At 37.9% G+C, this 11705-nt stretch overlaps 1 pseudogene; it reads right to left on the bottom strand.

The window, feature by feature from the left end:
- Positions 1 to 8304: 8304 nt before the first annotated feature.
- On the bottom strand, positions 8305 to 9031 carry LOC118010830 (annotated as a pseudogene).
- Positions 9032 to 11705: the final 2674 nt, after the last annotated feature.

The raw sequence follows: 11705 nt of genomic DNA, 5'->3' as shown, positions 1-11705 counted from the left end.
TTTATGGCAGAGATGTCTGGAAAGGGACAAGCATCAGAAAGGAAAAACACAAGAGAAAAGGGTAAGGTGAGAGAAAGAGAGACCAAAAAATAGTATGTTTTTCGGCCCTAACATTAAAGTGACAGCTAAACAAACTTGACACTAATTCCATATGCTACTGTTCCCTCCTCCATCCTTTAACAGGTCTGGAGTCAGAACAGCTTTCCTAAATGCTATAGCCACCTTTCTGTATACACCACTTTAGAAATTATTCCATTTACTAAATAGATTTCTACTAGTCAATACCATCTGTCTAGGTGCTGAGTTAAGATGAAATTCTGTCAATTTAAAAATACCATAAAGGGCAGTACACTATTGTATGTGTAAAGATAATTGCATCCCCCAAAGATTTCACTACCTTCTCTTATAAGATTTTGTTGTTATTGTTGGCTTTGGTTTAATGTTAATGGGACATTAGATGAAGAACACAGTCCAGAATATGACACAGGCCAATCCCCCAGCTGAAATAAAACGTTAAATTAAGCTAATAAATCTTTAAAAGAAGTAGAAGTGTGGTAGTTTTGAAATCTTGTTTGCTAACTTACACAAAGTATTTATTAGTTTAGTATACTACAGGTTAAGAGGGAAACGGATTCTAGATGTTGAGGTCTGATCAGATATATAACCTCCAAGTGGCAGCTAGAATTTTAATATAGAATACTGAAATTATCCACAATGGATTACCTAGAAAAGTATATATAGTCAGTTTGGTATTATGTGCACTAAACCTAGCATTTCAAAGCCTTCATTTATTATAAGAATATGAAAAAGTCGACATTCTCAGTATTAAAAAGGTCAAATTCATGTTATCAATTAGATTTCATTATTATACTAGATTAATTTTTTCCCCAGATAGACTGCTTTCTTCTTTTTAATTGTTTGTTTATCTTTGTGAAATATATCACCATGCACCAGAGACCTGAGTTAAAAATCTAGAATCATTCTAGGGTTTTACTTTGTATTTAGCTACTATGTGCATTGGATTTCAAGGTCTTGTTGATTCAGCCTCCTTATAATGCTGTGAAGCTTCTGCTTCCCCACCACTATTGCAGATTCCTTTTATTTATTTATTTTGGTTTTTATTTTTTTTTAATTTTATTTTGTTACGTTCATCACCATACATTACATCATTAGATTTTGATGTAGTGCTCCATGATTCATTGTTTGCCAAAACACCCAGTGCTCCATTCAATGTGCCCTCTTTAATACCCATCACCAGGCTAACCCATCTCCCCACCCGCCTCCCCTCTAAAACCCTCAGTTTATTTCTCAGAGTCCATAGTCTTTCATGGTTCATCTCCCACTCTGATTTAGCCCCTTTGATTTTTCCCTTCCTACTATCTTTTTTTTTTTTTAACATATAATGATATGGCTTGCCTGTACTTCTGAAATAGTCTCCAAAATTGTCTCTGCTTCTATCTGTGCTAACCTCACACTTGTCCTCCACAATTGAAGCCAACATGATATGCCTAGGATCAATTTCAGTATTATTAACCCCCTCCCCTAAAACCATGCAGTGTTCTTCAACACTGAAGAACTTCTTAATGAAGACTTCCCTAATCCTTCCTCATCCAAATAGAATTGACCATTCCTAAACCTTTATCTAGAGTCTACTTTTCCTATATTTTCATAATCTATAATATTTTTGTGCACTATGTGTTATCATTGCCCTCTAGGTCATATAAGCATCTAAAAAAAGAGAGAGAGAGAAAATTTGGTTTTGCATACCAAGCCACTAGAAACAGTCCATTTAAAACTTGATATCAAAATAATGAATATGCTTTCTGATATAAGTTATTCTACTTATATTGCTTTGCTTAATATATATTTGATTTTTATTTGATCAAAAAACTCATAAGGTGATCATAATATGTAGGAATAAACATATTTGAAATAGGACTGTGCACCCCGCCTTGGATATTCTCCCTTTTACTTTGCTTTGTCCTTCATTTCAAGCAGCTAGACCTTTTGCTACTCAACACCTCATGGAACAAGGCAGAAAGGAGACATGCTCTGCCTATTATTTTCCAAGAGCATAAGTCCCTTAGTAAGTAAATGGAGAAATACTATGTATATAATTAATATTAAAGAGGGGTAGATTGAAGATGGGAATCTCCACTCTCACTCCAAACAGAAAATTTTCCATTGGAAGAGAGGCAAGTGAGTGATGGCACATGATGAGGTCAGGATATTAAATGGGTGGTCCCCTCCCAGACAAAAAGAGTCTGAGCTTTATTTCCCAGATAGCACCATGGAACTGGAGAAGAAAGCAAGCCCTTAGGCAAGCTTCCAGGGATTTTTGTGCCTTATTTCTGAATGAAAATAGCAGTATGAATCTTGTGCCTATCAATGTGGCATGAAACTATAGGAAATATGGCCACTGGGTAAGGCAGGGAGGAATAAAAAAATCCCTGTGTGGCAACATATATGGATTGGTAGATGGGTGCAGACAAAACGATAGACCTAACCGATACAGAAAGGTGATATTGAAGACCTAGTGAGTCTCTCCAATGCCTTGTCCTATGGGAGATTTTCCAAAGCTTAGCACTACCTTGGAAAAAGAAGAAAGGTAGGTTGTATCTTAAATGAAATTATCTTTCTGCCATATTGGCAGAAATGTAGTTGAGTTATAGAAAATAAACTTATAAAACAGAGATTCCTACTTGCTGTATAAATTTGAGACAGAGTCTATCCCCAGCCAACCAATTGATTTACTTTTGGCTGATTCATTTTCTAGTCATTTTTACAACAGTACTTTTTATTGAATGCCCTATCAGTCACTCAGGTGGTTGAGTCAGCCATTCATATCACCATGATTGACAGATTTTTAATCAGGTAACTTTTGCCAATTAAATATAAATGCATATGCCTCACTATTCAGGACTGTTTTGTTTACTGGTACTCAGCTTCAATTAATTCTTGGCTTGATTTCAAATTCATCATATTTTAAGGAATTCAATGTGATTTTACAAGAAAAATGTTTAGAAAGTTCCACCACTCCCTTTGGCCCAACTGAGAATAACTGATTTGCACTTTTCTCAGGGAACGTACTTTTTTATATATATGACTTAAAAGATTTGTGTGATTTTCTTGTTTTCTCTCTTGGCCTGTAAGCACTGGAGGGCCTATTTATTTTTGTGAGTTAAACGTTTTTGTATCTCCTATGGAGTATAGTACACTTGTTTAAAGGTAGAGGTGCTAAGTAAACATTTAGTGAATGAATGAGAAAAACAGTAAGTCACAATTATATTCTATAAAGCCAAAGTCACAAATGCAGCTTAGAACCAAAACACATTAGAAGAGAAAAGATGCATGCCTATAGCCAAGGAAGATGTTACTATACAAACTATTTCCTTCTTAAAGTAAAATTTCAAATCGAGGTATTTTGAATAAAAAAATGTCCTGATAAGTTACAAGTTCTCTTGAAAGTGACTTGTGTGCTATTTGTAATATTTTAGGATATTTGTGTGGCTTTCTAGAAGTTACATATCATTTTGGAAAAATATTCAACTAGATATTCATCAGCGAGCTAGATAATCCTCCCTAGGGAATGTTTTCTTTTTGTGTACATGGGAGTCTGAGTAATGTTCTCTTGAAGATTATCTTATATCATGAGGTGAGATACTGCATCAGGTGCCAGATGCAATCTCCACATGGTTTTCTGCTCCAGTTTCAGAAAAACACATTGAAATAGACACATCTGAACATGATAAATGCAGGGATCACTGTAGCAAAGTCCTGTGCTCTGCAGGAAAGGATGCAGACAGTCAGTCAGATAGAGAGTTTAAAAGGGCATCCTGGCCGCCTAAGCAATCTGAAAACCATCAAAAGTGATAAATCTAGTGATATTCCCAGGTCATGTTCCAACTTCACAGTTTGAGTATAACCAAAGTTCAATTTGTGATCCAATTTCTCCCCTACACACTATCCAAGTATGGCTTCCTTCTTGATAATATCACTTTTTATCAACTGGGATTCCATTCATGCATTCATACCAAACACTGAGTTCTAGTTCTATTATTATTCATTGCCCAGAATGAAACTGTACTTATGTTCTATATAATCTAAATGTTCAATATTGTCTTGTTACAATTCTGTCCAATATTTATCATTCTGATTTGTGCATGCCTCTTGCCACTCATATATATTAACAGTGTCTGCCTTGAATTATATCCACCAGATGTCCCAACTACATTGATGAAACATGACAAATGAGAAATATGACTTCTTTTATATTATTAATATCTGGTAATAGATTGCTATCTCCTAAAAAATTATTTTTATTGCCTCTTTCCATATTTTTTCAGCATCTGCTCTGTCCTGGGCACAGTGATAGGCACTAGAAATGCATCTGACTGACTCATACTGAAAAGCCATAAAAGAAAAAGTGCCTACTAATGACTCCGAGTGAGAACATCCATAGTGACAGTAAAGAGGGCCTCCCTAAGTTCAATGTCAGAAGGTTAGTAATGCCTGATTAGCCACTCCTCACATTCTCACTGAAACACAGCACAAAATAAAAGGTGATATGGTAAGATTTAAAAGTACTGACAAATTTTTTTTTTTAAATTTGTCAAATATCAATAGAATGTCCACCAACCAAAGTTCTGATGAAGGCTTGAGGCAAAACAGCAGGTGCACACAAAGGAAAAAACATGATACTCCCCGGTATTGCAATCACTCACTCCCTACAGACCCAGACTTTTTTGTAACCAGAGGGAAATAAGTCACACCCGTATAATACTGGACCTAGTTTATAGAGCATTCAAAGCTGTTTAAACCCTTCTCCCAGCCACATACCTCTTTTTATGCAATCATTCTTTCCTACTTCAATTTCTAGAAATGTGTTGTATTTGAAAGAGGAAAAAGATGTATGTTAGTGCTTTATGTCTGGAAGTAGCTGTCAGGTACCTCACTCTGCCAAGGCAAAGGAACAATACAATCTGGCCGTTGTAGCTTACCATTTATTATCCTGAGAATAGACGCTCTATCAAGTCTTTCCATTCATTCAGAAATAGGTAATTTCTGGTACAAAATTAGTACTTTCTTCTGCTGCTGTCTGAAATACTGTAAACATTGAAACAAAGAAGATAACAAAATAAAATCTTGAGAGAGTTGTAGGTCAAAGTATTAACAGTTGCTTTTCTTTTTCATCTTAGTATTTTCTTCATTTGTCAAATGTTCTAAAATAAACTTGTATTATTCTTGTAGTCTTAAAAGACTAATTCTCCAAAATAACTCCATGAAACAATTTAAACTAGGTCAGTCTTATGCTTTCAACAGATACCAGGACAGCTGGGATCTTGCTCTGTTGGATTTGATTCAAAGATGATGTAGAATTTTGTGTTCTACACAGGAATTGCCATATGAGTCAACAGACTATGTGACCTTGCTCAGACTTTAACTAGATAGGCTGGCTACACCAAGTGTTTGAAATATCCGCTTCTGAGGAAACTCAGAGTGAAACAGGAATTGAACCAAATGATTTACCAGAACACAGTGACTATTAGAGTAATTCTCAAGAAGGTGAGAGTTAATACATTTCACAAAAATCTCATCTCTACCCAGAACAATAGGAAATAGAATATTTCTTGGTAATGGTATCATTGATATGATATGCCTTGAAAATTTTAATTAAAAAAAAAAACTTTGAGAGAGAGTGAGGAGGGAGGGACAGAAGAAGAGGGAGAGAGAGAATCTTAAGCAGGCTCCATGGCCAGCACAGAGCCTGAAGCAGGGCTCAATCTCATGACCCTGAGATCATGACCTGAGCCAAAATCAGGAGTCTGACACTTAACTGACTGAGGGACCCAGGCACCCTTAATTTCAAGTTTTAATTCAAGGTTTATATGAAATAGGAAAAATAAACACAGGTGTTCAGGTGGCTTGGTACAAGGGTCAAATGATTTTATATTTAAGTCTTATAAGCAACAACAGAAGAGGAAAAGCTAATGTCGCAAACAATAATAATAATATTAGCAACTACATCAACAGTAAGTGAGACTGCTAATGCAACAGTTTGGATGAATAGTTTTAAAAGACTTCATTTTATTTCTGTTTCACAATTGTCCCAGCGTATTGCTTTTGGCAATATTATAAATAGTCTAAGAGTACTCACCTTTTCTACTGCTTCCTTGTTAATTGACATTTCATGGAATTTACATGTAATTGGCAAAATTCCCTGTCTTATCACCTTCCACAGATACATCCTTTTCCCTTCTGGTTGGGCTAAACTACTTCACTCACTGTGAATCCTGAAGGACTCAATTCTTGGAAATTTAAAACCCAGCCCATATTCTGAAAGTATGGTGAAGCAAGGCTTTAACGTGTGTGTGGGGGGGGGGTTGTGGGCGGGGGGTAGATTTAGATTCTTGCTGTGTTCAGTGGGTTTGTCAATGGATTGCATCCCTTTCCCTGGAAAGAAAAAAAGATATAATTCAAGACTATATTAATTTGTTCCCAGAGACTGAATGAACAAAATCACTGAACTTTGCAAAACCCTATTGTTTTGCAAGGCTTACTGACACCTGGTGGCTAAATCTCAACAGATTTCACAGTAACCAGTGATGAGCTGTTGTTACAGTAAAACATAGAGGATCTGCAACACACTTGACACTGAAGGAGGGCTAAATACTAACTCCAGTCTAAGCAGAGTAAGAAATTCAGAGTCAAAGCAAAATCTTGCAACTTATTCATGTTTAAAGATACTCATGGGTATTCATTTTTAAGTTTTTGCCCCTATCTTCAAAAACTCAATTCATCTGTTCTAAGTTACTATGTGGAGAAAATCTTCTGAGACGTTGTAGGTCCAAACAAAATCTCCAAGAGGTATTTCTGATATTAAATAGATTTTGGTTGATTTTGCTCTACATACAAATGCACTAATAGAAGTACCAACATTTAAAAACATTTTAGTATTATGTAGGAGGTCCGTTTTGTACTCATTATTTTTTTCCAGATAACAAGCAACATAAAAATCATATAATTTCATAGCTCACAGAAAGTCTACACATTGAATTACTGAGAGACTCAGACCTTCTCATGGTTATAATTTTAATCCAGTGGTTCTCAACCTTTAGAGTGCTGAAAAAAATCATTTTATTATTATTGTTTAAATGCATATTGATAGGACAAACCTCTAGAATTTCTGGCTCACATTCAGTAGACCTTGGGTGGAGATGAGGAATATGTAATTTTATCCTATTCTCAGACTTGTGTTTAGAAATCCCCTGGTCTGCTTTCGACTCAGGTCATGATCCCGGGGTCCTGGGATGGAGCCCCACATTGGGCTCCTTGCTCAGCGGGGAGCCTGCTTCTCCCTCTACCACTCCCCCTGCTTGTGTTCCCTCTCTCACTGTCTCTCTCTCTGTCAAAAAATAAATAAAAAATCTTAAAAAAACAAAAGAAATCCCCTGGAATCTATCTCTATCCTCTAATTTCTTCTGGTCCTTCTCCTATTCTCAGTATCCTGATTGCCTCTGTAATCCCCCACTTCCATATCTGTCTCCCACCCAGTGTACATTTCTACTTCTTCCAATAATATCATCCTGGTTTCTCTTGGTGAACAACTTCTGCACCCTCATGTTGAGCCAGTGTGATTCAGAAAAGCCCGACCCCCTGCCTATTTGAGGGTTGGGCACGGGACCCAGGCCTGGACAAGCAGGGTATTTTGTTTCCAGACCACAGTGATTGGTTCAAGGATGGGTAGATGATCTGCATTTAAAAGGAGACTTTTATTATGGGAATTGCCTGAGGAAAGTATTACTCTCTTGTTGGGGTCACTTAGCTGATAGAATATAAACTCAGAGATGCTGTTGGCCACACATATTAGTCTGTATGAAAGGTACAATCACACACACAAAAACAACTTAGAGATAATGAAACCAGCTTTGTCTGCAGTCATTGTTTAAGCCCCTGGACTCATGTGTACAAAACTAGACCAGTCACTAACTTTTCCTGTTGCATGTGTTCATAAATTCCCTTTGTTTTGTTTCTGTTATTTACAATGACAGATTCTGTAATTCTGGTTCCCATATGGACTACCTTGCCTGTAAGCTCTTGTGCTTTTCCTCCCACATTTTCTGGACTTAATAGCATGAGTTAAAATTGACTACCTTATACCTCCCCCCGCCCCCCAACTGTCAAATCTGAAGGGAAAGCCCAATGAGATGTTTGGGGAAGTGACAGGGGCTGACCCACTGTATAGGCCCCAGCACACTACAGAGGACTTAGGGCTGAGGTGAAGGAAGATTGGGTAGAACTGCATTACACCTCAGCCCTCCAACTTTAATGGGCCCCCACCTCTTCTGGCACCACCAGCAGGATTCACAGTTCTTTCATCCCAAGTGATGTTTTAGAAATCTCCTGAGCTTGCTCTCTCCTCCAATCTACTTGGGCATCTTCAGTTGGGCGTCGAGGTTGTAGTAGACACTTCCTACCCCTCAAACACAGATCCAGTGCTGCCTTTTGAGAGGCAACTTCAGTTGCCAGTATGGGCTGGAGGGTAGATTCATGGTGGCGCCCATGATGTTAGTGAGAGCCATGGCGCTGACCTCCCTGGGCTTGTCTCACCCCACAGCTTCATAGCCTTTGGTCTGAAGGGCTGCCATAATGGCGTTCGCATGGTAGTTCCCATTTCCTTGCATGCTCTTCTTGGGGGGAGCAGGGGTTCACCATGGTGTTTGGAGACACTCTCTGGAAAATCTCTTGCAGCATTTCCTGGGTTAAGACCTTGTTGTCGTGGAAGACATTATTGAGGGCATGCAGGGCACACAGCTCCTTGCTCTGTTTCTCATGGTCTGTTTGTGGGGGGTGCTGCCTGGGACAGCTCCAAAGATTCAGATTTGGCCTTGTCTCCTTTCCGTGGCACCCAACTCGATTTTCCTTTGAAGTTCCGGAGAGAGCTAAAAACACCCCACCCTTCCCTCCAGGGGAAGAACGTAAGCGTCTCAATTTTTTCAGGATTCCTGAAATCCACCTCATTTTCTGGCATCCATGATTTATGGATTATTGGATTTATTTATTTATGAAGTTTTGTCATGGGGAGAAAAGCCTGGAATCAAAAGGGCAAAAAAAAAAAAAATCCACTTCTTTTTTTTTTAATACACTACCGTCAGATTATTTTGCCACCACTGTCAAAGCAGAATTAAAAAAAAAAACAACTGTAGAAAGTCTAAGACCTTGTTTCCCTTCTCCCACCTTCCCTTCCAGAAAAATCCGTGTTCTTGCTGTATTTTCCTCTCTGCAAATGCCAACCAGGCCTCAATGCAGGAGGACGGAATGGAATTGGTCACATCGCTCCTTTTCTTCCATTTCTTTCAAACCGCAATGCCGCTGACGTGGGAGACAAGGCTTAGGTGGTGGGGAAAATGGGAAACTGGAGCAGCTAGCGAGGGCCAGCCGGTGTGGGATGGCGGGCGTGCGGGAGCCTCGGGGGCGGCTCTCCATCTGCTCTGGTGAGGTGGGCGCTGCAGGGCGCTGGCGGAGGCGAGGTTGGCTCCCTAGACGGCTCCCACCCTCACCCTCTCGCCTGGGCCCGCCGAGGAGACAACTCCGGTTAGTTCTCTGGCCAGGCGTGCCGCCGCCACGGAGAACCAAGCTGGCAGGGAAAGTGACTACAATATTACCGCAGCCTTACGGTCCTCATTTTATTCAGAATACTGTAAAAGCTTCAAGCCTTGGCATCAACTTCTACTCTGTCACTACTCCAGTTGTTCAAATATCTTCCAGCCAACCTGGACTTTTCCACTAGCTCTTCCTTCATCTAAGTTGATCGTTGCTATTATTATTATTATTATTATTATTATTATTATTATTATTATTACTATTAATGCACTATTCATTCCACCGGAAATGTACATCCTCTCTTTCTGCTCATGGATAGCTCCTAGTCACCTTTCAAAAAGCTGCTTAAATGCCATTTGAACAAGATCTTCTATATCCACGACCCCTAAAAGTCATTCTCCCTATTAGTGTGTATTATTGTATCCTATTCTTTTCCTTCATTGCATTTTTCACACATTTCAACTATGGATTTATTTCTGTTTGCTTGTTTAGTATCATTCTAAGACAGCAAAAACTATATGTATTTTGTTGAATACCAATACTAGATACTCTAAAAATGATATGTTGAACAGATTATAACTTTTTTTAAAATAAGGCTAGGCCTGCACAGCTCAATTAAAAGGAAAGATGAAACACATTACATTTAAGTTAGCTTTTACTCCAAAATAGCAAATTACTGTTGTTTGGCAAGTTAGCCTAAGGCTGGTTAACAGACCACTAAAATTTGGCGACAGCATGCTAATACATACATTTTAATTCTAGCAAAATTGTTAGAAATATTAGTCCATTTAGTTATGTAGTTGTCAAAACTTTGCTAGTGTGCATCTGGTTAATGTTCTGTAGTTTTAAATGACTATTTGCATATCTTCACGTTTTTCCTGACTATTCACACCTGCTTTGGACCATAACCAAGATGACCTCTGCTGATAGAACCTAGGGGCTGGCTAAAGAACCAACTAACTCATCGTTCTTCCTCTCTCTCAAGGCAGTGGTACAAATACTCTCCATCAAGGTCCTCCTTATTTCAGTATTATATGAAACGATCTCATTCAAGTATATTCTCTGTTGTCTGTCCTCTGACTTTTTCTCAGTTATATAAATTCAATCATTTGCTTATTTTTGGAAAAACCTGTTGTAAGCCAATGAAAGACTAGCATCATAATTAATAAATATAAACTTCTTTTAAAATAATTAAAATAATTTTTCAATAATTAAGAAATCCACTTTTGAAGTGAAATCATACTTGAAAAACAAAACAAAAGAAGTGCCATTGATTTTTAATGGCCTAGAAACTCACCTTACTTGCTTCAAATTGAAATTTTTCCACTATATGTTTTATTTATATATTTTATATTATTTGTAGCGTAACAGTATTTTGTTTCACTATTTCAGTATTCTGTATTTCACTTACATAGTAGTTTAGTTCTTTTTCTCAGTAAGTTCATTCCCTAGTATTAATAGGTTTTGTATACTAGTCCAGAAACAGTTTTCTATAGGAAAATGCATTCCAAATACCAAGAAATTAATTTATTATCAAGTCTTTTGTATTGCAAACCCATATTTTGAGGATTCTTTGTGGGGAGAGTGGTAAAAAATCCAACCTAATCTTCACCATAAAGGAGCTCAAGAGAAGTCCAAGGATCTAAGGATTAAGAACACATGATGTATTGGGCGCCTGGGTGGCTCAGTTGGTTAAGCGACTGCCTTCTGCCTTCGGCTCAGGTCATGATCCTGGAGTCCCGGGATCGAGTCCCGCGTCGGGCTCCCTGCTCGGCAGGGAGTCTGCTTCTCCCTCTGACCCTCTCCCCTCATGTGCTTGCTCTCTCTCATTCTCTCTCTCTCTCAAATAAATAAATAAAATCTTTAAAAAAAAAAAAGAACACATGATGTATTATTAAAGAAAGAGATTTAAACAATAGTTAGGAGGAGTTAACTTATCAACCATGTTTAATTACATTTAAGCATACATTTAACGGATCACCAGAATATATGATTTGTAATAGTTTTCTGAGAGGTGCTTACTCTTTATCCCATCTTTGTTTACCAATTTTTTTTTTCTTTTTTTAGTTAATGGGTACTAAACTTCTTAACATGATTTGGAA

The sequence above is a fragment of the Mirounga leonina genome, unplaced genomic scaffold (assembly GCF_011800145.1).
Source record: "Mirounga leonina isolate KUSES-001 unplaced genomic scaffold, KU_Mleo_1.0 Mir_129, whole genome shotgun sequence".
Lineage (NCBI taxonomy): Eukaryota > Metazoa > Chordata > Mammalia > Carnivora > Phocidae > Mirounga > Mirounga leonina.
This window is presented reverse-complemented; position numbering and strand designations above follow the sequence as displayed.